Here is a 23,424-nt window from a genome sequence, read left to right on the forward strand (position 1 = left end):
TCTAATAACTTTTGTCTTCCACAACCTTTGGTGGGAGTTGGACAAGAGGAGAGGTTGAATGTTTATTAAAATAGACTGCATAAATTTATGTCTACAGACATCAAAATCTCAGACGCTGAATTCCCTTAACTGAAATCTCAAGGTAACTGATTATAAGTTCTGTACATCTTTTTGCATTCTTGAAATGCTTTTTTAACTCACATATGATAACCAATGCAATGCAAATGCAATATAAATAGTTATGCTGTTATATTCTATTAAGAAAATATCTGAGAATTTTCTTTCTTCTTTTTTATTGGATAATTTCTTTATTTACATTTCAAATGTTGTATCCTTTCCCAGTTCCTCCTTTTGGAAAGCCCCTATTCCATCCCCCTCCCAGTGCTTCTATGAGGGTGTTCCCCCACCCACCCACCCATTCCTGCCTCCCTGCCCTGGCATTCCTCTAAACTGGGGCATCGTGCCTTCAGAGGACCAAGGGCCTCTCCTCCCATTCATGCCCAACAAGACCATCTCTGCTACACATGCAGATGGAGCCATCTGTCCATTTGTACTATTGGTTGAATTCAAGAACATTGAATCTCTAGACCACACCATCTATGAACTGAGTATCAGTTACAATCTGTAGAAAGCTCAAGAATGAGTAGGAAGCTTCCATTCTCTTAGATGAACCCATGTAAAGTAGACTGATGAAAGAGAGAGAGAGAGAGAGAGAGAGAGAGAGAGAGAGAGAGAGAGAGAGGAAGAAGAAGAAGAAGAAGAAGGAGGAGGAGGAGGAGGAGGACGAAGAGGAGGAGGAGGGAAGGAAAAAAGCATTAGAAAGAAAAATGGGAAGAATCATAAAGAACTTAAATCTTAATTCAGGAGTGATCAGCTCATTAGGATGACTTTTATCAGGAACTTTGGAAAGTGGACCGTTGAGCAACGTAGAGGCTTGATAAGAAGTAGAGTAAGCATTGTGAGTGGACTGGGCATGAGATAGAACATTGTTCTAGTAAGTTGAAGGAAAAGTAAGACTAGCAGCGCACTACATAAGCCCTAAGATATTCTAAGTACAGCATAAAGGGAGATTCTGTTAGGATCCTAATAACCAAGAGGAATGCAGCGAGGAAAGTCTAAATTGAAATGAAAATGAGAACTGTTAGAAGTGAAATAGAAGCCTTTTCTTCCTTATACATGTCAAACAGTTTAATTGTATTATTGTCCTTTCTGGAAGACTTCTTTTGTATAATGTCTTTTATTTTTGAACTTATAATTTAATTACAAACTCTCTTTCTTCCCTTTTCTCTCTCCAAACCCTTCCATATATTCCTTTGTGGTCTAATTCAAATTAATAGCCTCTTTATCATTAATTGTTATTGTATTTATATGTGTATTTTTATATAAATATGTATTCCAAAATATAATGTCCTATTTCTCAGTTATCTCATGTAATATGATTCTTTTCATGCTGTAGATACAAATATCCGATAGTATATTTGCACTATATTTTCATTATTTGCACTTTGGTTCTTTCATTTCCTGTCTATTGTGAACAGAGTAACAATGAAGACACTTAAGCCTACATCAAAGAATGATAGATTTATATTTAGATATTTTGGGGATTCTCTTCTCTGACTTCCATGGAGTATATGGCTGCATCATCTTGATATGCCAGAGAAACTGAATGAGTGTTTTCTGTCCCCATATCCTACCCAGCATTTATCAAGGGAATTTTGTCATTGTTTTCCCACTATATGTGATGTAAAATGAAATCCTAAAGCTGTTTTATTTCCATTTCCTAATTGCTAGGACTGATAAACTTTTAAGGAGATATTTCATTGTTATTTTTTTTTTTATTTTGGAGAACTCTTCACTCATGATCCAGGCTCATTATTAAAATAGATTATTTGATTTTTAGGTTTAGTGCTCTTTAGTTCTCTATATACTCTTAATATCAATATCTAGGAAATATCCTTCCCTACTGTTTGTTTCCACTTCACTGATTATTTTACTTTATTTGTCTGTCAGTTTGTTTAGCAGTAGAACATACTTTCAATTGTTGTCCAGAACCCTTGAGAAAATGAAGTTCTATTCCACAAATTCTTTCCTACACCCATATCATGCAGGATACTCCCCAAATTCTCTTCTGAAAACTTCAGGTTTCTGGTTTAGATATTTGACCATTAGGAGTTGTTTTTTTTTTTTATATACAAGGTAATAGATAGGGTTCTAATATTATTATACATCTCTACATCCAGTTTTCTCAACACCAGTTCTTAAAGACTCTTTACTGTCAAGTCTTTTATTGTCTTTGCCAAATACTAAGTGATTGAAGTGGGATGTGCTTGTTTTGGGTATTTTAATCTTATTAATTTTTCTCTGCCTGCTTTAGTGTGTCAGACCCATATTCCTTTTGTTACTGTGCCTGTGTAATTGATCATAAGATCTGGAATTGCAGTCATTCATGATTTATACTTTATACTCAGAATGTTTGGTCAGTGGGATCTTTTGTAGTTTCAAATGAATTTTATGAGAGTACTTTTCCTATTTATGTGAAGAATGAGGTAGATATTTTGATCAGGATTGCACTGAATCTATACATAGCCTTGGATAGAATGGTCTTTTCCACAATGTTAATTGTATGTACTCATAAACATGGAGTGTCTTTAATATTTTTTGTGGGTTTTTGTGGTTTTGTTTTGTTTTGTTTTAGTATTTAACATTTTCCTTGATGAGGTCCTTACATTGTGTATGCTATTGTTTCTGGATATATGACACTGTTTGTATTCTTTGAGGCCATTGTGAATGAGAGCATGGTCATAATCTTCTCTGTATGTTTGATTTTGGTGTAAAGAAGAGCTATGATTTGTGCAAATTAATTGTGCATACAGCCATATTTCTGGATTTGCATATTGTTTCTAGAAGTTTTATAGTAGAATTTTGGAGATTTTTAATGTAAAGTGGGTTTTTTTGTCTACAAATAGGGAATGCTTGACTTTTCATATTTGTATTCCTTAATTTTGCCTTATTGACCCACCAAGTGTTTCAAGAACCATCTTGTAAAAGAGAGAGGATAGTAGACATCAACTGTCACTGTCTCATTCCTAACCACAGGGAGATTTCTTCAATCTTCTCTCCATTTTTGATGACATTGACAATTGGCCTCTTGTATGTAAATTTTATTATGTTGAGGTATGTTCCCTCTAAACCTCTGTTCTCTAGAATATCTATCATAAAGGTACATTGGATTTTTGCCCACAGCTTTTTCTCCATCTATTAAGATGATCATGCAATTTTTAACTTCATGTTCACTTAACTGGCTTTTTATATTCATTGATTTATATATGTTGAACATCTTTACATTGTTGCATAATCTTTTTGTTGTCTGTTTGCTTTCTAATTTTAAGTATTTTTTTAAGTATTTTTGAGTCTATGCTGATCTTGGGCCTTGACCTAAATTTGGTATGTCTTTACATGGTATGCATATTTGAATGATAATGGCTTCATAGAAGGTGTCTGAGAGTGTCCCTTATGCTTATAATTTTTTATTATTAATTATTTTTCTTACTTACATCCCAAATGTTGCCTTCTCCCAGTCCTCCCTCATAGAGTTCTTCCACTTCCCCTTCTCCATCGCCTCTGAGAAGGTGCCTCTGGGCATTCCCACAACCCTTGGGCTTCAAGACTCTACAGGATTAGGCACATCCTCTCCCACTGCGTCCAGGCAAGGCAACCCTCCGATTAATATGTGCAAGGGGCCAGTTTAAGAAGTATAGGCTGCAGTTCTTTGAAAATATGGTATAATTCTGCCATGAATACATATGGCCCTGGACATTTTACCTGGAAAGCATTTTACTACTATTTTAATCTCCTCATTTGCTGTTGATCTGTTTAGTTTGTTTGCTTCTTCTTGGTTTAATTTCAGTGCTTTGACTTAATGCTGGAAATCACTTTTATATTTTATAGCTTAATGGAGTATACATTTTAAAAAATGTTTAAAGGCAATATTGTAAAGTTCTTTGGTGTCTTTAAAATTGCAATTTTCCTTGTTCTTTTATAATGTAGTTATTTTTGGTCCTCTCTTTCATTTGATGATTTGTGTCCTGTTTACCTTCCCAATGAATCAGCTCTTAGATTTGATGATTCTTCTTTGTGTTGTTTTGTTTTTATCTAATTGATTTCTGACTTGACTTATATTTTATTTATTTCTGTTGACTAAGACATGTTGTGTCATTATTACCTGTTAGGAGGTCTTCAGTTTTTCATATAAAAATATTTCTCTGCAACTTTCAAAGGGAATATATTATCGTGGTAAATATATTACTATTCTTTGAGCTAGAACATTCCTTATAAGGTAATATGATGCATTCATTTATCTTAGTCTCATAACACACACACACATACACACACACATACACCCCCCATACACACCCCCACACACACTCACACAACACAGACACACACAAACACATTGCCAATAAAATTATAAATGAGTTAACCTACATTTCAATAAAACTTCAAGATAACTTCTTGTGTTTCATTCTATAGAGTTGACCTACTCTTTTTTATTTTATGACTTGCTAAATTATCTCTTTTTTATAAGACACCATTATATATTATAAGATACATGTTCATGATATCTAATTCTCCAAATATATCACAAAATTGATTTATTTTGCACAAACTAAGACATAAAGTTAAAGACAGACACATGACCTGTTCCTCGACACTATCTGCAAGATTATTTTTATACATAGTTTATGTCTCCCTCTTTTACCTTTAAAACATTGAATTATTTGGCATTTTATTTTAAAATTAAACATTCTTTACTCCTACTGATTTGACTATCATTGTGTAAATTAGCATTTAAAGCAACAGGATTGGATATAGCATTTCATGCTCAATCAGTTTGTTCAATCCTTACTACACATTCCCCTTGCCCGTCTCTCATCTCTCCATTTACATTCCCTTCTGACCTAAATAGTGTCTTTTGCACATTAATCTTGGATATGACATATAATTCTTCATACTAGTCTTACTGTAAATCTCCTTTCCCTTTGATGTTTGTGGTCGTGTCTTTACCATTGACTCTACATACTAACACATATATAAAAATTTGTAAATATTAAAAGGTCAGACCTGCATATCCAAGAGAACATGAAGTGTCTTTATCTTAAATGAAGGTCATCTCAGATAATTTAATGTTTTCTAATTTCTTTCAATTTTCTTGCATAATTTACAATTGAATTTTCCTTAAGTTTAAAAAAATTATATCAAAAGTATGTACCATTATCCATTCATTTATTGATTGGTATATATTCTGACAAATCTTGTATCTACAATTAGGGCAGCAATAAATGTAGATCACTTAATATCCCTCTAAAAATTTTGAAGACAGGCCATCCCATATCACAAAACCCATTACAAGTAAGAGAACATACTTTTCTGTATATCTAGAGCAAAAAATAAGAGAGCATATGATTCTCGTCATCATAATGGTACCCAAGAACAAACAAGCCACAGTGGAAAAAGCTGAATCCCTGTAAACCTCATAATTAGTCATCTTAGATCATGAAGCCTTGCGAAAATCCTTCATTTAAAAAAATAAAAATAAATCAATTTTAAGAAAGATATTAGAACATGAGTTCATGTGCAAGAATAACAGGGACAAATCTAATTTGCATGATTATATTTTGGAGAGCTAACATGGAGAATAAAATGAATAAAAAGTCTGAGACACCTATTTCTCAAGATTCTGTGTGGTGATCTGGCTACCAAAAATCTAGACTAGGAACAAGTGATTAATTGTTCAAGATGGATAATGAACACACAGTTATTAGGACTTAATATAATTTGGATCTATGTTAACCTTACAACCCTTGTCCTTGTGATTCTAAGAACTGATATTATGCTAACAAGTGGAAGTGAATCCACAAATGAGATTATAAATTCTGTGTCTGTCCCCATTGCTTGTGAACGAATAGTTGAAAATAAAATAGACAATCCATTCCCTAGAAAATTAACGAATTCAAGAAAATGAAATATAAACTAAACCAACAATATCTTCCTGGAAGCATGTTCCCTTATCAGTTTCTAAGCAGAACACTCATGAGGGTGGCCCTGAGTTGTCGCGTAGCTTTAGAACAAATGGATGGTGCTAGCCTATACGATGTTTACTCATCCTCTCAGACCATTAATTCAGCATCTTAACTGAAATCAAAGAATAATGTCTTAGTTTGAGTTTCCATTGCTGTGAAGAGACACCATCACCATGACCACTCTTATAAAGGAAACTATTTAATTGGGACTAGCTTACAGTTTCAGAGATATAGTCCATTGTCATCATGGTGGGAGACATGACAAACATAATTGAGGGAGACATGGTGCTGGAGAAAGAACTGGGAGTTCTACTTCTTGATCCACAGGAAGCAGGTGGAGACTGCTCCAGTATGCCTAGCTTCAGCATATAATTTCCCAAAGCTTGCCTCTATATTAATATACTTCCTCCAACTAGGCCACACCTACTCTAACAAGGCCACACCCACTTTCTAATAGTGCCCCTCCCTATGGGCCTCCACATGAGTCTAGGAGAGCCATTCCTATTAAAAAAAACTACAGCTAGCCTTTGGATCCTGAATCCATTATTCTTGTATTTCCTATTTATCTCTTCTGAGGAACCATATATGATTCCACACAATTCCTCAAAACTCCCATCACCCTTGTTCAATTTTGTTCACTACTTTGCACAAAGTTCTCTTGAGCTCACCTGGCTATGATCATGATACAGACTCAAGACATAATATGAATAATTAGGAACGTTGCTATTGAATTTGAAGAAAATAAAAGGAATTTAGCTTCAGTAACTATTAGTTGGGAAAAAATGTTTTCTTAAGTATACAATTATACTCATTATTTCTTCACTCATGGCCTCTAAGTCTTAAGTTCATGATGATTCTTACTTAACTAAATATTTTGAAATAACCTATCTTATAATTTGGTAGGATCAACTGCTGGATAAAACTTCATTCCCATTCAGAATGCCTTCAAGGTCATTCTATCTAGAGGTGTCAGTATATTTGATACTGTTTAGGCTCAACCAAAATAGCATGCATTGTTTCTTATGGATTTCTTTTGAAGCAAACTTGTAATTTTCATCTTTCACTAATTTTTCAGTTTTTAACAGTAATTACCCAAATTCTTGAATCCAAAGTGAAAATTGTGTTATTTAAATGTATTCCTGGCTATGGAACCTCTTAATTACCCTTTTGTCCTAAAGCCTTCCTGGTACGTAACTTCTCTACGGTTTGTTTTCGTTTTTGTTTATATTGTTGTTGTCGCTGCTGCTTCTGCTGCTGCTTCATCTTCGAAGGTTACACTGTTACACTTGGCTCTTTTCTGTTTTTCAGTAGCTTTCATACTGCAGATTTGTATTCATGGTATTAAATTTCCTCTACTCTTTTGTATATATGAACATGCTGCAAAAAATTAGCAACTTAATGGAATGACTTACTTAAGGACACAAATTATAATACATTTAATGAGAAGTAAAAGAAATGAATGTATATATGAGTCAGTGATATATGAGTAATGGTGCCACTATGGATGCTGCCCTGGGTTCAGTTCTTCACATCGACATGTGAAGGAGAGAAACAGCTCCTACTAGTGGTGATCTGACCTCCATGTATTCACACACACACACACACATACACACAAGTACACACACACATACAAACATGCGCTCACATGCAAGAGAGAGAGAGAGAGAGAGAGAGAGAGAGAGAGAGAGAGAGAAAATCTTGAACGTTCCTAAAATGATGCAGTCATGATGGTTAAATAAAACAACAAAGGCCCACACTTACTGGGGAGCCACTGGCAAATGAAAGTTGTTGGAAGGAACATCAGATTTCTTTAAAATTGTGGCCATGGGGAGGTTATTGATGCTCCAGTGAAAAGTCACACATCCAAGAGTTAATGGACACATAAATTAGATTTATAAGGTTAAAAGAAATGAGGACACAAGGTTGGGTAAGTATGTATAGGGGTGTGGATCTACGCAGAATTGGAAGAAAAAAAGAAAATATCAAAACACATTGTAAAAAATTTTCAAAGCACTAATGTAAAAACAAAATCAACTTTTAAGCCTTTTGAAAAAAATAACAGAAATAGTATGGATTATTAGATGAGAAAAATATCTTTTTTAACAAAACAATGGAAAATAAACTTGTGTTGTGTACTCATGAAAAGAGAATTTTTCTTTTAAGTTTAAAACAGTGGTAACTGCAGGGTTTTTTTAATTGTAGTATTATTTTATTTTTAATTATGTGGTTTTCTCTGAGTGAATAACTGAAATAATTCCAGGTTTTCCTGGTGATGTGGAGGAGCTGGCCAGCTGAGCTACAACTCAGGCCTAGATCGAGGGTTCTGAGTTGGCCCATCTTAACATCTGTCATATCTGTGAACTGTTTAAGCATGTGAACTAGCCAGTCTTGCTGATCCAACACTGCAGAATATCCATGACACAGGGCTACAACAGGATATCTGAGACGAATTCCTAGTGAGAATCCTATACTGATGTCTAGCAGAAGCCAAAAACCTCATATCAGACCAATGACTCTTTGCAATGAACATTTGCAAGTGAAGATGTGTGGACAAAAGGGTACACTGTGGGTCACGCTGTGACACACTCCAGATTCCACAACAAGACATTTTTATTTTGTTTTGTTTTTTCTGTTTTTTTCTTTAATTTTCTTTTGTATTGGAGGTTCCAAGGGTAAGTATGAAGGGATGGAGCAATGAATGAGATTGGGTTACATGATGTGATATTCATAAAAAATCAATAAGAAGTTTTTTTTTTAAGGAAAAAGCACTGGACCACTAAGTAAGAAAAGTTTCTCCCACTTATTTTAGTCCTTTGATTAGTGTATCAAGGAACAGTCTCTGTATAATTAATGAACAACAAAAAAAGCAACACACTAATAATAGCCATCCCATACAACCTGGTGAATTTATTGGGCATTTTCACTAATGGCAATATTAGAATCAAAATCAGTAAAAATGCTCTATGTATTTGCAATGCTACAACATATTAGCACCAAAGAGCAGTTTACATCAAAGGTCTTTCCCATGGAAGGAGGAACATTTGTCAAAAGAAAACAGTAAAATATCATTTAATGAATGTAGGTACCTATAAATTTTTAAAACCTTTTAACATAATTGCAGTAATTAATGAAAGCACTCAGAAGTTTAACATGTTTCACTTTCCTGTGGCATTTTAGAATATGATACAATTCAGAGAGCAGACTTTTGAAAAAGCATCAGTGTGTAGGTAAATCACAATTATCCCTCTTAGGATCAGAATACAAAACTGTATTTGATACTAATTCTAATATTATAATTAAGGCACACGTTCAAATAAACACATTGAAACATATTATTAACATATGCAATTTTTCACTATTTTGAAGATTTATGATATCTGAAATAATTGACCTATGACATGATTTCTTAAACATTGAAACTATACATTAATTAAATGTGAACTTTTAATTAAAGAAACCCATTGTCTACTTGGCTCAGGAAGCTAAGATTCTAGTTGGGCGAGTGTTTCTGTTCTATTCACATTCCTATGTGTATCCTCAAAGCTGCCAAAGACGTTCCTTAAATTTATATCATGGGAAAATAATTCCTGTACTTTTTAAGTTTTTTTCAGAGAAAGTATATATTAGAAACCTGGCATAACCTTCCGGTTTGGGACCGAGCCTAGAGCAGGTCGCAGGCAGCAGCTCCGTACCCAACCGCAGAAAACCAAGAAAAACAGGGACTCCCAGGAGCTTGAACTCACGCAGCATCCCAGGTAAGGAAAAAGCAGCACTCACCCCAAACAGGGAGCAACAGGGACCCACTGGGACCCGGATTTCGCTCCTGGCCTGGAGCGGGCTCCATCCGGTCTGGGCCCGAGCACTCGTGGATCCCGGGAGGCAGCTCTGCACCCAATCTCGCAGACTCCAGAGGAAGCGGGGCTCGCAGGACCTCTGTGCCAAGCAGGGTCTTGGGCTAGGAGGTGGCAGTGCTTGCCCCCGAACAGGGAGTGGCTAGGACCCACTGGGACCCAGGAGTTCACTCCAGGGCCCGGAGCGTGGGTTCCTTCCGGTCTGTGCCAGAGCAGATCCAGGGAGTCAGCTCTGCACCCAATCTCACAGAACCTAGAGGAAGCGGGGCTCTCCGTGGCTCAAGCTAGCTCAAGCAGTTTCTTAGGCTAGGAGGTGGCAGTGCTCGCCCCCAATCAGGGAGCAACTGGGACCCACTGGGACCCACTGGGACTCATTGGGATCCAGGAATCCGCTCCTGACCCGGAGCCCCGGCCCCTTCCGGTTTCCACCTGAGCACCGAGCACATCTTGGGCCTCATCTCTAACTCAAGCAGCAAAACCCATCCCAAACAGTTCTGACACAACCTAGATAATGGGAAAGACAGGCCCCAGTCAGAGACAGCACTGATAGCACAAAGGTGATCCAGATGGCGAAAGGCAAGCACAAGAACACAAGCACCAGCAACCCAAGGTACTTGCCAGTATCAGAACCTAGTTCTCCCACATTAGAAAGTCCTGAACTCCCCATATCACCAGGAAAACAAGAACCAGATCTAAAATCATTTCTAATGATGATGCTAGAGGACTACAAGAAGGAAGTAAATAACACTATCAAAAAACTTGAGGAGAACACAGGAAAACAGGATGAAGTCCTTAAAGAAACACAAAAATCCTTTAAAGAATTACAAGAAAACACAAACAAACAGATGAAGGAATTGAACAAAACCATCCAGGACATAAAAATGGAAGTAGAAACAATAAAGAAATCACAAAGGGAGGCTACCCTGGAGATAGAAAACCTAAAAAAGAAATCAGGAGTCATAGACACAAGCATCACCAACAGAATACAAGAGATAGAAGAAAGAATCTCAGGTGCAGAAGATACCTTAGAAAATATTGACACAACTATCAAAGAAAATGCAAAATGCAAAAAGTTGCTATCTCAAAATATCCAGGAAATCCAGGACGCAATGAGAAGACCAAACCTAAGGATAATAGGTATAGATGAGAGTGAAGATTCCCAACTTAAAGGGCCAGTAAATATCTTCAACAAAATTATTGAGGAAAACTTCCCTAACCTAAGGAATGAGATGCCCATAATCACACAAGAAGCCTACAGAACGCCAAACAGACTAGATCAAAAAAGAAATACCTCCCGTCACATAATAATCAAGACTCAAAATGTACAAAACAAAGACAGAATTTTAAAAGCAGTAAGGGAAAAAGGCCAAATAACATATAAAGGCAAACCTATCAGAATTACACCTGACTTCTCACCAGATACTATAAAAGCCAGAAGATCCTGGACAAATATCATACAAAGAATGGATGCAGAAAATGTGGTACATTTATACAGTGGAGTACTACTCAGCTATTAAAAACAATCAGTTCACAAAATTCCTAGGCAAATGGATGGAGCTGGAAAATATCATCTTGAGTGAGATGACCCAATCTCAAAGGAACATACATGGTATGCACTCACTGATAAGTGGATATTAGCCCAAAAGCTCACAATTTCTAAGAATCTTCATATAGACCACATAAAACTCACATAGAAGAAGGAAGACCAAAGTATGAATGCGTTGGTCCTTTTTAGAAGGAGCATCAAAAGTTTCAACCAGAACTCCCAAAGTCTAAACCACCAACCAGAGAGCACAAAGGGAGGGACTCACACACCTGTATAGGGAATTGAGGGTGACCTTGTTAGACTCCAGTGAAAGTGGAGGGCCAAGGTCCCCAAAAGTTTGGATCCCCTACTGTGTTGGAATTCGAGAGCAGGGAGATGGGACTGGGAGGATGTTTGGAGCACACCATCACAAAAATTAGGAGGAAGGGGTAGGGGATAAGGGATTTGGGGGGAGAATGAGAAAGGAGACAACATTGAAAGGTAAATATGTATAATACCCAATAAAAACCCCACACAGATAAAGGATTTTAAAAAAAGGAAGTCTATTTATTTTAAATTAATTTCAAAAGTTTCTAGGAGATGCAAATTGGCTAAGATACTATTTTAAGCTCTCCACAAAAGAATTTAAATCTCTGTTCAATATTCTCAAGAGAGATGTAAACCCTAACTTCCTCAACAGTTAATTGACAAAAGAGAGGTAATCTCACAAAAAGTAGAAAAAGCTATTTCTAATCGATATATCATATAGTCTGATTAATTGTCAGTGGAGCTATAAAAGTCCTTTGACAAAAGATTATTAATATAGATTTATATATCCTTAAATAAGGCCTTCATGACTCTCTGAGTGTGGAAGGAGCAACTGTTGGTGCTTCTGCCCTGATTTTACAAGAACTCTGAAAAATTGGCTTTAAAAACACAAGAGGGGGAACAGTACCCCCTCAGAAGGAGTCCCCCTGAAATACTCTCCATCATGCCTTGTTCACTTTTCTCTCTCTAAAGCTGAAAGCTCATGGCAAATCTCTTGCTGACCATGTTGGTGACCTCGGGCACCACCAAGACCAACAAAACTTTGCCACAGATATGGGGAAGGACCCTCATACCCATAAAGGGAATGCCCCAGTCCCAGTTCCCTTATGGAGCCGAGGACTGATATGCCTGCCCAATACCACAGAAGGCACAGCTAACCGGCTACCACAAATATTAATGAAAAGAATAGATACCCTCACAAAGCCAGGCCCAATCATAAATACGATGAATAACAATTTACATCCAGGGAAGAGAAATCTCCCTGAGAATCCCCTTCTTTTTTCTTTCCAGGTAAAATTGAATCACCTGTGATGCCTGCTATTAGAAGTTCTAACCCAGATGGACCAGAAGCCAGGAGCCTCGCCCTTACCCTCACCCCCTACCTTTTCCCACCTGCACAAGGTCCCCTGAAGCTGGGCAACTGCAAGATCCTGCTTGGCAACTGCAGATAGACTCAAAGCAGTGTACCATATTATCTGAAGAATAGCAGGGAGACCATAACTCAAGCAGTGTACCATATCTTCTGAAGAATAGCAGGTTGCAGTCCTCCTCGCCCCCACGAATAACCAGGACCCGCCGGTCGGGTCAAGTGGCACCCAGACGTGGGGCTCGAGGCACGGACCCATCCGGAGGGACCCTCATTGAGAGGATGTGCGCATGACATCAAGATTGAGCAAGACAGAGATCATCGCCCGTGACCTGTCGTCCACGGAACTAGGTTGATGCTGCCATCAAGAAGGCAGTTGAAGTTCATTACCATCAGCTGAAAATTGCAGAGGATCCAGAAGTGACTCCGCAGGAGACTGACACAGGTGTCAGCTCCCCTGCCTCCCCCTACGGTCGACCCCTAGACTTCCACGCCTTCCAGAAGGGTTCCTGGTATGCCTGGCTTTGCCCTCATTTCTCTCGCTAGAGAGCTTGGCCTCTTGATCACCACAACAAAAATTGGCTTTTTCCTAAACCAAGGCCACCCTTGATATGGCCGCTAACATTGGGGAGCCTTCCTTTATGACAATATTACACCCCAAACTGACAAATGGTTGGTAACTTGAACATTTACAAGAGACTAGGATGGCTGTGAGTTAGCCCAATGACGGGATTATTGTAGGTCCACTTCCCAGGGACCCACCCAATGCAGCCGAAAAGGAGTGCGTGGTGCTGGGAGTGGGTGCAGCCTACATGGCCTAAGTAAGACAGGGCTCTCACCCTCCTTTCACCCACATCGGAGTCCCTTGACGTTGCCCATCGTCGACAGCCTAAAACCTTCGACCATCGATGGGACTCGTCTCACATCAGTGTTTTGGGGTTGTGAACTTGTCTAAGACCCCCCATAATTAGACATCCAAATTCAAAACTCACATAGTTGGGATTGAACATAAGACGCCTTCTCTAACTAAACAGAGAAGGGGGAGATGCCAGAAGCCAGGACCCTCGCCCTTACCCTTACCCCCTATCTTTCCCCACCTGCACAATGTCCTCTGAAGCTTGGCAACTGCAAGATCCTGCTTAGCAACTGCAGATAGACTCAAAGCAGAGTACCATGTCTTCTTAAGAATAGCAGGGAGACCATAACTCAAGCAGTGTACCATATCTTCTGAAGAACTGCAGGTAGATCATAATTCAAGGCAGTGTACCATATAGACCATGACATGTTTCAAGGCACAGGCCAAGAAGATTTTGTACTTATCCACCACCTGGACCCTCTTACCCCCTCCCCTTGTAAAACATGCTATAAAAAAGCATTTCATGTTCAAAAAAAAAAGAAATTAAAAAAAAAAAAGAAGATAGCCAGGTGGTATGGTCCTCAGGGAAAGCGTAGATTTCATAACAGATATGCACCATCTGAGGGTAGATGTCAAATCAGCTGTAAATCATAAGCAAAGGAGAAGCAAGGAAATCTCCACCATTAACCTCAGTACACATCTACCTAAGTTGTTCTAAGGTAGTGACAGAAAGTGCTAGCCAGAGGACCATCTGTAACTAATCAAGAGAGTGTGGATGATGGTGCCCAGGTCCATCCCATGGGTTCCAATTAGGTTTGTGAAACATCACTTTGAACACTACCCACTACCTATAATACCATTCTTTAAAAAGTCAAAATTAATCTCTTCAGCACATGGTACTTAAAAACTCAAACACAAATTAAAAATGAAGTCTTCTCCTCACCCTCTTCCCCAGACATGAACATTGGGGTCGGTTTTACACTGCCCTTCTGTTACCTTTTTCATTGAAATGACAGAAAACTCACTTAAACATGTGTCTTAGAAATCATTTTATATCAGCACCTGGTTGGACTTTGTTCTTGTAAAAATTAAAATTACATTTATTTAAAAAAAAAAAAGAAACCTGGCATAAAATAAATAATGATTATACACACACTCTAAAATTTTCTAAATAAAGCATCATTGATATGAAAGAAAGCCCTTTTCACGAAGGTTGACAACTTCTTTTAGAAAAGCATTCATAATTAAATAAAAATTAATCAATTAAAAATATCATCAAAAACAATTATGCCACAGAGCAATAGCAATCATAATAAAATTGGGAATGACAGGACTTCTGACTTATAAGACCGTCTCAGGCACTTTATCTCATGAATGGTTAGAAGGAAAGTGGCAAGAAGGGAGAATGAATAGTTTATCAAGGGTGAAGATCGTATAATGAGGATAAAGGAGAAGTATGTTAAGCAGGGTACGTGAAAAATTGTATACAGTGTAAATGGAGGCAGCATTCTCAGATTTATATTTAGGAGCCGCTGCCAAGGCTCTGCTTTCACACTCAAGGCTGAGTATTCTTTATAGCACCCTCCCATTCTGCTCAAGAGTGTGGGTCCGTGCTGGAAGCTGTGCTTACTGAGCCAAGCAAGCAAGGAGAAAGTCATCAATTACTCCCCACTCAACTTCTAGAGCTAGTGCCTGCCCTCTTCAATGTGTGTATAACTCCCTGAGACTTGAATGAAAGTTAGGTGCGTATAATTGAGGGCAGAAGCTGACCTCAAGAGGTTGAGTGTGAAATGATTGATTGGTTTGATCTCCAGTAGTTCTTCCAGAACTAATGGACTTCAGCGGGGCCCAAACTGGACCCCAGAGATCTGCTTCCTTATTTTCTGCCATCCAGCCTCTCAGTGTAGCACTCCCACATGACCATATATTTTTTTATTTTTTTTTGCACTCTCTTAACTTACTAGTTGACCAAATCATTCAATTGGTTGAATGTTTGTAATAGCCTCACATACTTTTAATTTTTCAACATTGCAAACTTTCTTAATAATTCACACTGTAGTATAAATAATCTAAACCACAGTTTCCAATGAGCACAATTTCACTGTAGTGCTGAAAGTACCCCTCTGTGATAAGTACTGTTTAGCATCAAATAAAACAGGGGAATCTCTGCACAGCTGTTTATTTGAAGTATTGACTAATGGGTAGACAGTGGGGAAGTGATTGTTGTTACATATTCAAATAATTTTTCTCAAACATTTAATCTTTAAGGTTATATCAGTTAACTAAAATTAGATCCTGCTTTTCCCAAATTAAATTTAAACATGGTGACACACAACTTTAATGCCAGCACTAGTGGGGCAGAGGCAGGTGGATCTCTGAACTGAAGGTTGGTCTTCATGACAGTCACAAATATGGAGATCAACCTTGTCTCAAAACAAACACATGCCTTATGTCTTGCTCAGTCTAGCTATGTCGTAGACATTCTAGAAATTCCACCTGGTATGTAAATGCCCCCAAGATACATTCTGATTTTATAGTGAGGAATGAGTAGTATGTTGTTTCTGAATAATTTACTTTGGCAGATATTTTGATAATTTAAATTTTTATTGTATCCACCTCACCATGTGAATGGAATAATTCTGTGTCATATTTAATGAAATTAATTACGTCAAGACAGAGAATGAATCAGTTTCTTTTTTCTCTAAGTATTGGCCATCCTTTCAGAAATATTACTTTACTGCAGCTAACAAAAACTTCTGGAACCCTGGTCAAGAATATGCCAGAATGCGTTAATAAATGAAGCCCCAAATCACTAGACATGCCATAGTTTAACAGCTCAAAAAGGAAACAAATTATATTACATTATATTTGAACTACAGTATGATTGTATAACCAGTATTTTTCTCTGTGATTGATACATAATACATGAGGGCGGGGTGTGATTTGAGGGGCACTGCCAGGTAAGTAGTATCATATAATTTTTGAAATTTCAGTGTGTATTAATAATTTGAAGGACCTTTTAATAATGTTTGTGCTTTTAAATATTTTCCCCAGAAATAAAACATTCTAGAAATGTTCAAATAAATGTTGTAATAGCATGTTTACTTCAATTCACTTTTTCCTTGCTTTATACATTGTGAGAAGTTACATCTTCATTGTCTTCTTGACACTGGGCAGTCCTCCAGGTATCTCTTTATTCCTCTTTGCATGTTTTGTGTGGGCTTTGTTTCCATAGACACCATCGGTGCTTATAATGCCCCTAGCAACTGTTCTCAGAAATTTTTCTTTTAGCAAGACAATGTCACCACTTTCAAATGGAGATGTGCCCCTTTGTTTCAGGAGATGTCTAGCAGGTGCTTCTTTCTTTTAACTTCATTACTGAGAAATTCAAGAGATATATTCAAGATATTCAAATTGTGCCAAGATGCTGCAGTTTACTGTGCCTTCCGTCTTTTTATTGTAAAATGGCACTTCCAATTTGTAGTGTTTTTCACAGCATGAACTGCTTTTGAGCTATGCAAATATTAATAAAGGCCACTCTTCTATTCTTGTACAAGGAACTAGAAAGGAGCTAAGTTACAAGTACACTAGCTACCAATGATAGAAAAAAAAAACAACTGAGAAAGTGGTACGATTTAAGAATAATACATATAAAACAGAAAGACAATGTACAATAGTCATGAGATAATTCAGCTTGTCTCGCTTCACTGTCAGCCCACAAATATTTCCTTTATATATATTTTGTTTTAAAGAAAAAGCAATACTTGGCCATACTGTTTATCTAAGAATGAATTATATTCTTTAATTTTAAGATTATTATCATCTATCTGAATATAAACACATTTTGAAAATAATAGTCTAGCAAAAATAGTAACATAATTCTATGCATGTTACTCAGAGAAGTCTCATATTAATTCAGAGTAAATATAATTCAAAGGATTAAATGAAAAGCTGGTGTGGGGAATTCTACCTTAATATGAAGATAAGGTTTATACTTGAATACATGAGAGATATTCGTGAAATAACATATTTGCAATTACATCATAGTATTCATTAATGAATATACAACAGATTTTGGAGAGACTTCCTTGCATGTTAGCTTAGACTTCAAAAATATTCCTTATAAGATAGTTTTATTTAAGTAGACATCGGATCATAATCTGAATTATTTTCCTTCTCAATTCCCAAGGCGATTCCATAATAAAGACAAGTATTTGTGAACATATACATGTACATACATGCCTTCCCTTATTTTGTTCTCAGTGGTGTGGAATTATTGTCTGTTTTCTTGCATGTACTTAACCCTCTTGGGTGAGACTTTTCCTTCAGGCATTTTTTGAAGGGCTCGACTTATGGATAGATATTGGTTAAATTTGGATTTGTCTTGGAATATCTTGTTTTTAATTGAGAGTCTTTCTGGGTGTCATAGTCTAGTTTGACGTCTGTGGTTTCTTAGCGGCTATAAAACATCGGCCCAGGGATTTCTACTGTTTAGAGTCTCTGTTGAGAAGTACCATGTAATTTTAATAGGTCTCCCTTTTTCTTTTACTTGACCTTTACTTTACCCCTTGCAGCTTTCAATATTTTTCTTTGTTCTATAGATTTTGTGTTTTGATTATTATGTGGTGGGAAGATATTCTTTTCTGGTCCAATTGGTGTTCTGTAAGCTTCTTTTAAATTTATAGGCATCTCTTTCTTTAGGTTGGGGACATTTTCTTCTGTGATTTTGTTGAAAATGGTTTCTGGACCTAGGAACTGGTACTCTTCACATTGTTTTATTCCTCGTTTTAAAATGTAACCATTTTTTTTTTTACTGAGTTATAATTTATTCTTTTCAACTGATGATATGTAGTCTGAGACAAATTCACAATGAAATAATTTTAGTATCTATCTAATGGACTATTGGCTCTCTTTTTTTTTTCCTTTTTTTATTACTTTTGTTTATTTGCAGTCCAGTCATTACCTGCCTCCCAGTCCACCCTCCCACAATTCCTCATCCCATTCCTTCTCCCCACTGTCTCCAAGAGGTTGTCCCCAAACTCCCCTTCCCACTTCCCCAAAGCCTCCCCACTGCCTGGGGGCTCACTCTCTCAGAGGGTAGGTGTGTCTTCACTCACTCAGGCCAAATCAGGCAGTTGTCTGTTATATATATTTATGTCTTTTTTTCCTATTACTCATAGGCTAGTTGTTTTCATAGTATCCTCGATTTCCTCAATGTTTTCTGTCAGGAATTTTTTAAATTTAACATTTTCTTTGATGTGTCAATTTTTTCTATCAAATCTTCTACTCCAGAGATTTTATCTTCTCTCTCTTGTAGTCTGTTGGTGATGCTTGGGTCTCCTCTTCCTGTCCTCTTTTTTAGGTTTTCCATTTCTGGGATTCCCTTAGACCGTTTTTTTCTTTATTGCTCCTATTTCAGTCTTATAATTTTGAATAGTTTTGTTCATTTTCTTCAGCTGTTTAATTGTTTTCTCCTCTATTTCTTTAAGGGATTTATTAGTCTCCATTTTAGAAGTATCTAACTCTTTGTGTTTTCCTTCAGGTCTAAGGATCTATATAAATTAGGAGGTGCAAAGATTGTAAGAGATAGAGGTTATATATATCTCTGAGGAAACTGTCTTCAAGACACATCAGAACTAACTATATCATATAGCATTTTTTTTTTTAAAAAAAAAGATGCTTTAGAAGAATGTGGCCAAGATTTTCTCATTTTCTGAATTCTGTTTTGATTTCTTTTGGTTCAGTTACTCCTCAGTTTGATGCAATCTGATATGTCAATTCTTCTTATTATTTCCTGAAATCTGTTGGGGTTCATTAAGGAAAATCATTGTGTTTGTCTCCATATTGACATTTTCCTTTAGTAGCTTAAAAGTTATATGACATATTAAATTGTTGATAAATTTTGAATTGATTTTTCTACATGTGAGCAGTAGAGATCTAGTTTTAGTACATGGCATATGGGTATTCACATTTCCCAGGAATGCTTATTAGACATACTATCATTTATATATATATATATATATATATATATATATATATATATATATATATATATATATATGTATATGTATATGTATATGTATATGTATATGTATATAATAAATTATATATATATAATTTATTGTATAGAAATATTTACTTATTTAAATTTACAAAATTGCAGTGTCATGTTTTGTAGGGGACACTGCAAGGTGAGAGTATAAAAATATGACTATAAATGTTTATCATTACAGCATGAAAGGAGTTTTAAAGGTGTTGATTATGTTGGCTATACTTAATACTATAATCTGTGAAGCCGAGTGTACTTAAGTAGCAAATGTTATTTTCTGTGCATTGAAGTAAAATGTTTAGGGAACAAAATAATTTTTAAAATGTATAACATGCATACTTATTATATGGAACAATGCAATCTTACCCCTTCCTGATATCATTGTAAGTTATATTCAAAAGAAACTGTCTTCACCTCTCTAAGTCATTGTCACAAATATAAGAGGTTTATAAATAAACTCACATTTATAATCACATTGATATAAAAGTTCATTAATATGATTAGCAAGGCTCAGGAAAGCTCTGTAAGTATATAATCTACAATACAGGGCTGACATACATTGATGTCATTCCTCTAAAAAGAAAACATAATCAGGTTAATAAATAGTCATATATTCTTCATGACATACATTGAGTTATAAAATTAGACAGATTTGGAATATCTCACATGTACATGGAAAGCTCACTTTTAAATGACTGCCATATGAAATTTGCTTGAATGAAATTATGTAATTGTGTAAATATCTTCTTAGAGAGCTTTTCATCATAGCATGCCTTGTTATTGATATTTTCGGTACTAATCTTGGTTTTATTTTAAAGTAAACTTTAGCAAATTTAATAAGAACCAAAAAGACGTTTGAAAATATGATAAACGTTTATATTGGGAGCTTCTTTAGAAAAAATGCAATGTGTCATGGTTCAGATTAGCACATGTTGTTTTACAATGTGTAATAGTAAACTTAATCTTAAAATCCAGTTACTCTCTTCAGTGTCCGGCTTTTGTGGAATATGTATTTGTTACTTTTATATAACTGTTGTGAAATATTTGATATAAACAAGACAGTGCAGAAGGACTTTTGTTAACAATTTCTGAAGGTATGGTCAGTGCTTGGATGATACCAGCATTTGAGCAATCCCGCATAGAGAAGGGATGTGTACAGGTAATTTGATTACTTCCTGTCAATCCAGGATCCAGAGAATGAATAGAATGTGGAGAGTGTGACAAGATGCTCGACTAGAGGAACAAGGTTCATCCTGCCAGAATTTCTATCCCCAAATGTCTAAAGCCTCTCACACTAAAATGACCAGCTTAGTATCAAATATTCAAAACACTGTCTCCAGGTGACATTTCACATTTAAGACATTGTTCTGCAAAGGTTGTGACAGAAAAGTAGTTTAATTGGCCGGCCCAGTCATTTATTGATAGAGAATATCTCTGAACTATAGTGTTGATAGTTTCATTATGTAGCTATCTAGCAGGAGAAATTTTACACTAGGGATTTTAACTACCTACTGGAAAACTGGCTATTAATATTCATACTGCTATTGGAAAATTTTAAGGACCATACCCTCAAAATTATTTCACTGTGTCACAGAAAAATATTTATACATAAAGAGAGAGAGAATAAATTTATTACTTCATTAGTGTTGACTAATGAAATCAATATTATTTTCTATTAAAAAACCCTCAGTCATGATGGAGCCAACATCTTCTTGTGGATAGAGTATTATACCTATACTTATACATGAATGCATGATTCTGTGTAATTGTTCATGACAATGTGATGTAATGGTAAATACATACTAAAAACTTAAATGAGTGATTATAGGTAAATAGATCTGTTCTAAGAAATAATCAAGATATCTAAAACTCAGTGTGTCAAACTGTAGGCCTAAAATCAGCCATAGGCCTAAAATCAGCAATAGGCCTGTCATACATGCATACTAACACCAAGTCTTGGGTCTCAGTGGAAAAACACTGAAACAGATGGCTATAAGCTAATGTAAACAGGCAGCTTTTGTGGAAATTTACAAGCCTGAGTAGTCATAGACCTTGTAAATAGGTAGCCTTGGCAGACAATACCAACTTAGATAAGGACAAGCAAGTCATAGGCAGAGTCATAGTAACTTGTCCCCTGAACCTTCACCCAGCCGATACCCGGTTCTGAAGATATCTGTATTCCCCCTGAACACCCACACTCCAGTGTCATTCCCTTCCCCACATCCTGCCTTTCTGTGTTTATAACCCCTGTGTGAATGAATTATGATTTGAGAAAAAAAATAATTTATTTAAAAAAATAAAAATAAATGTGAAAAAAATAAAGCTCAGTGTGTTAAAGGAAATGGTAAGTTATCTGACAATTTTGGACAACTGTGTTCAAATGTGTGAAGGAAATGAGAAATAATGTGTTTTTAAAAATAATAGCAATAGATAAAAAGCAAAGAAGTGGATGTCCACATGCCTATAGCAGTGTGATCGGTTACTTAAAAAAGACAAAATGGTAATTTCCCGTGTCTTACAAATACAATAACACTGTTTAATCAAAACAAATAAACAAAATAAACAAACTGATTAAATCAGAAAGCCAAAAGTTTTGCCACCAAAGTTAGAGGAAATACCCCTGCCATTGGATTTTTAACACTGAATTATTTTCCATTTAAAATGTGATTACTTTGGGAGTGGTGAGTCATTGTCATTGATTGTACTGACACTGCTTAGTTCACTAGGCTACACGTCCACTCTCAGATAGAAGTGCCCCCAAAATAAAACAAAAATTATTAATTTGGAAGGAGGAGTGAGGTGGACAGAGTGCTAGAAGATTGGGCTAATGCAAGAAATCTCAGTATATATGATGTACATGGGTAAAATTGTGTAAGAACAAAATAAGTTAAACAATAATCCTTTTGATTTGTTTTTTATTAGCATACAAAAGAGAATTTCATATTTTTTCACTACTATTTTTCATCATATAAAATTACATATTCCACATATACTTTTTTCTGAAATTTTATGTTTACTCTGAAATTTGTTATGTACATTCATTATAATTCAGACATGTTTAATAATAAAAGAATAAAATATTGTAGAAGTAGAATTAAGATATACCTGTGAATGCAGGGAAACAAAATAAAGCTTTAAAAAGTTTTATATTCAATCTCATTTTAAAAGTGGATCCTTAAAGGGAAACAAGATAACAATAATCTCTAAATTTGAGAGAATCAAGAACAATAAATGTGCTTTAAGTGACTAAGTTAGCAAATTAGCAACCTTTTCTGGATACCTAGGAGAGAGGATACACCTTTATCAGGAGATGTGGAGAGGGAAGCAGTGATCACAGGATAAGAATGGACAGAATGATTGGAAATTTCAGGTAAATTGACAATAGGAGATAAGAAGATTCCTTTATTGTATATTTTTCTGAGTTCGATAAAAATCCAATAAATAGTCTTCATAAAAGAACAGAAGAAGCAGTGTATCTATTAGAAAAATACCCTACAGATACATTTTTGGATTCAAAAATGCTGGATATCAATAGCATATGAGCCTCAGAAATAAGCTGTTGGGAAAGTGGGATGTTTTGGCCATGATGGAAGGAACTTGTCAGAGCCCTCATGCACACCTATGACAGAAAACATGCAGAGATTCCCTA

The sequence above is a fragment of the Grammomys surdaster genome, unplaced genomic scaffold, assembly GCF_004785775.1.
Source record: "Grammomys surdaster isolate TR1022 unplaced genomic scaffold, NIH_TR_1.0 372, whole genome shotgun sequence".
In the NCBI taxonomy this organism is placed as follows: Eukaryota; Metazoa; Chordata; class Mammalia; order Rodentia; family Muridae; genus Grammomys; species Grammomys surdaster.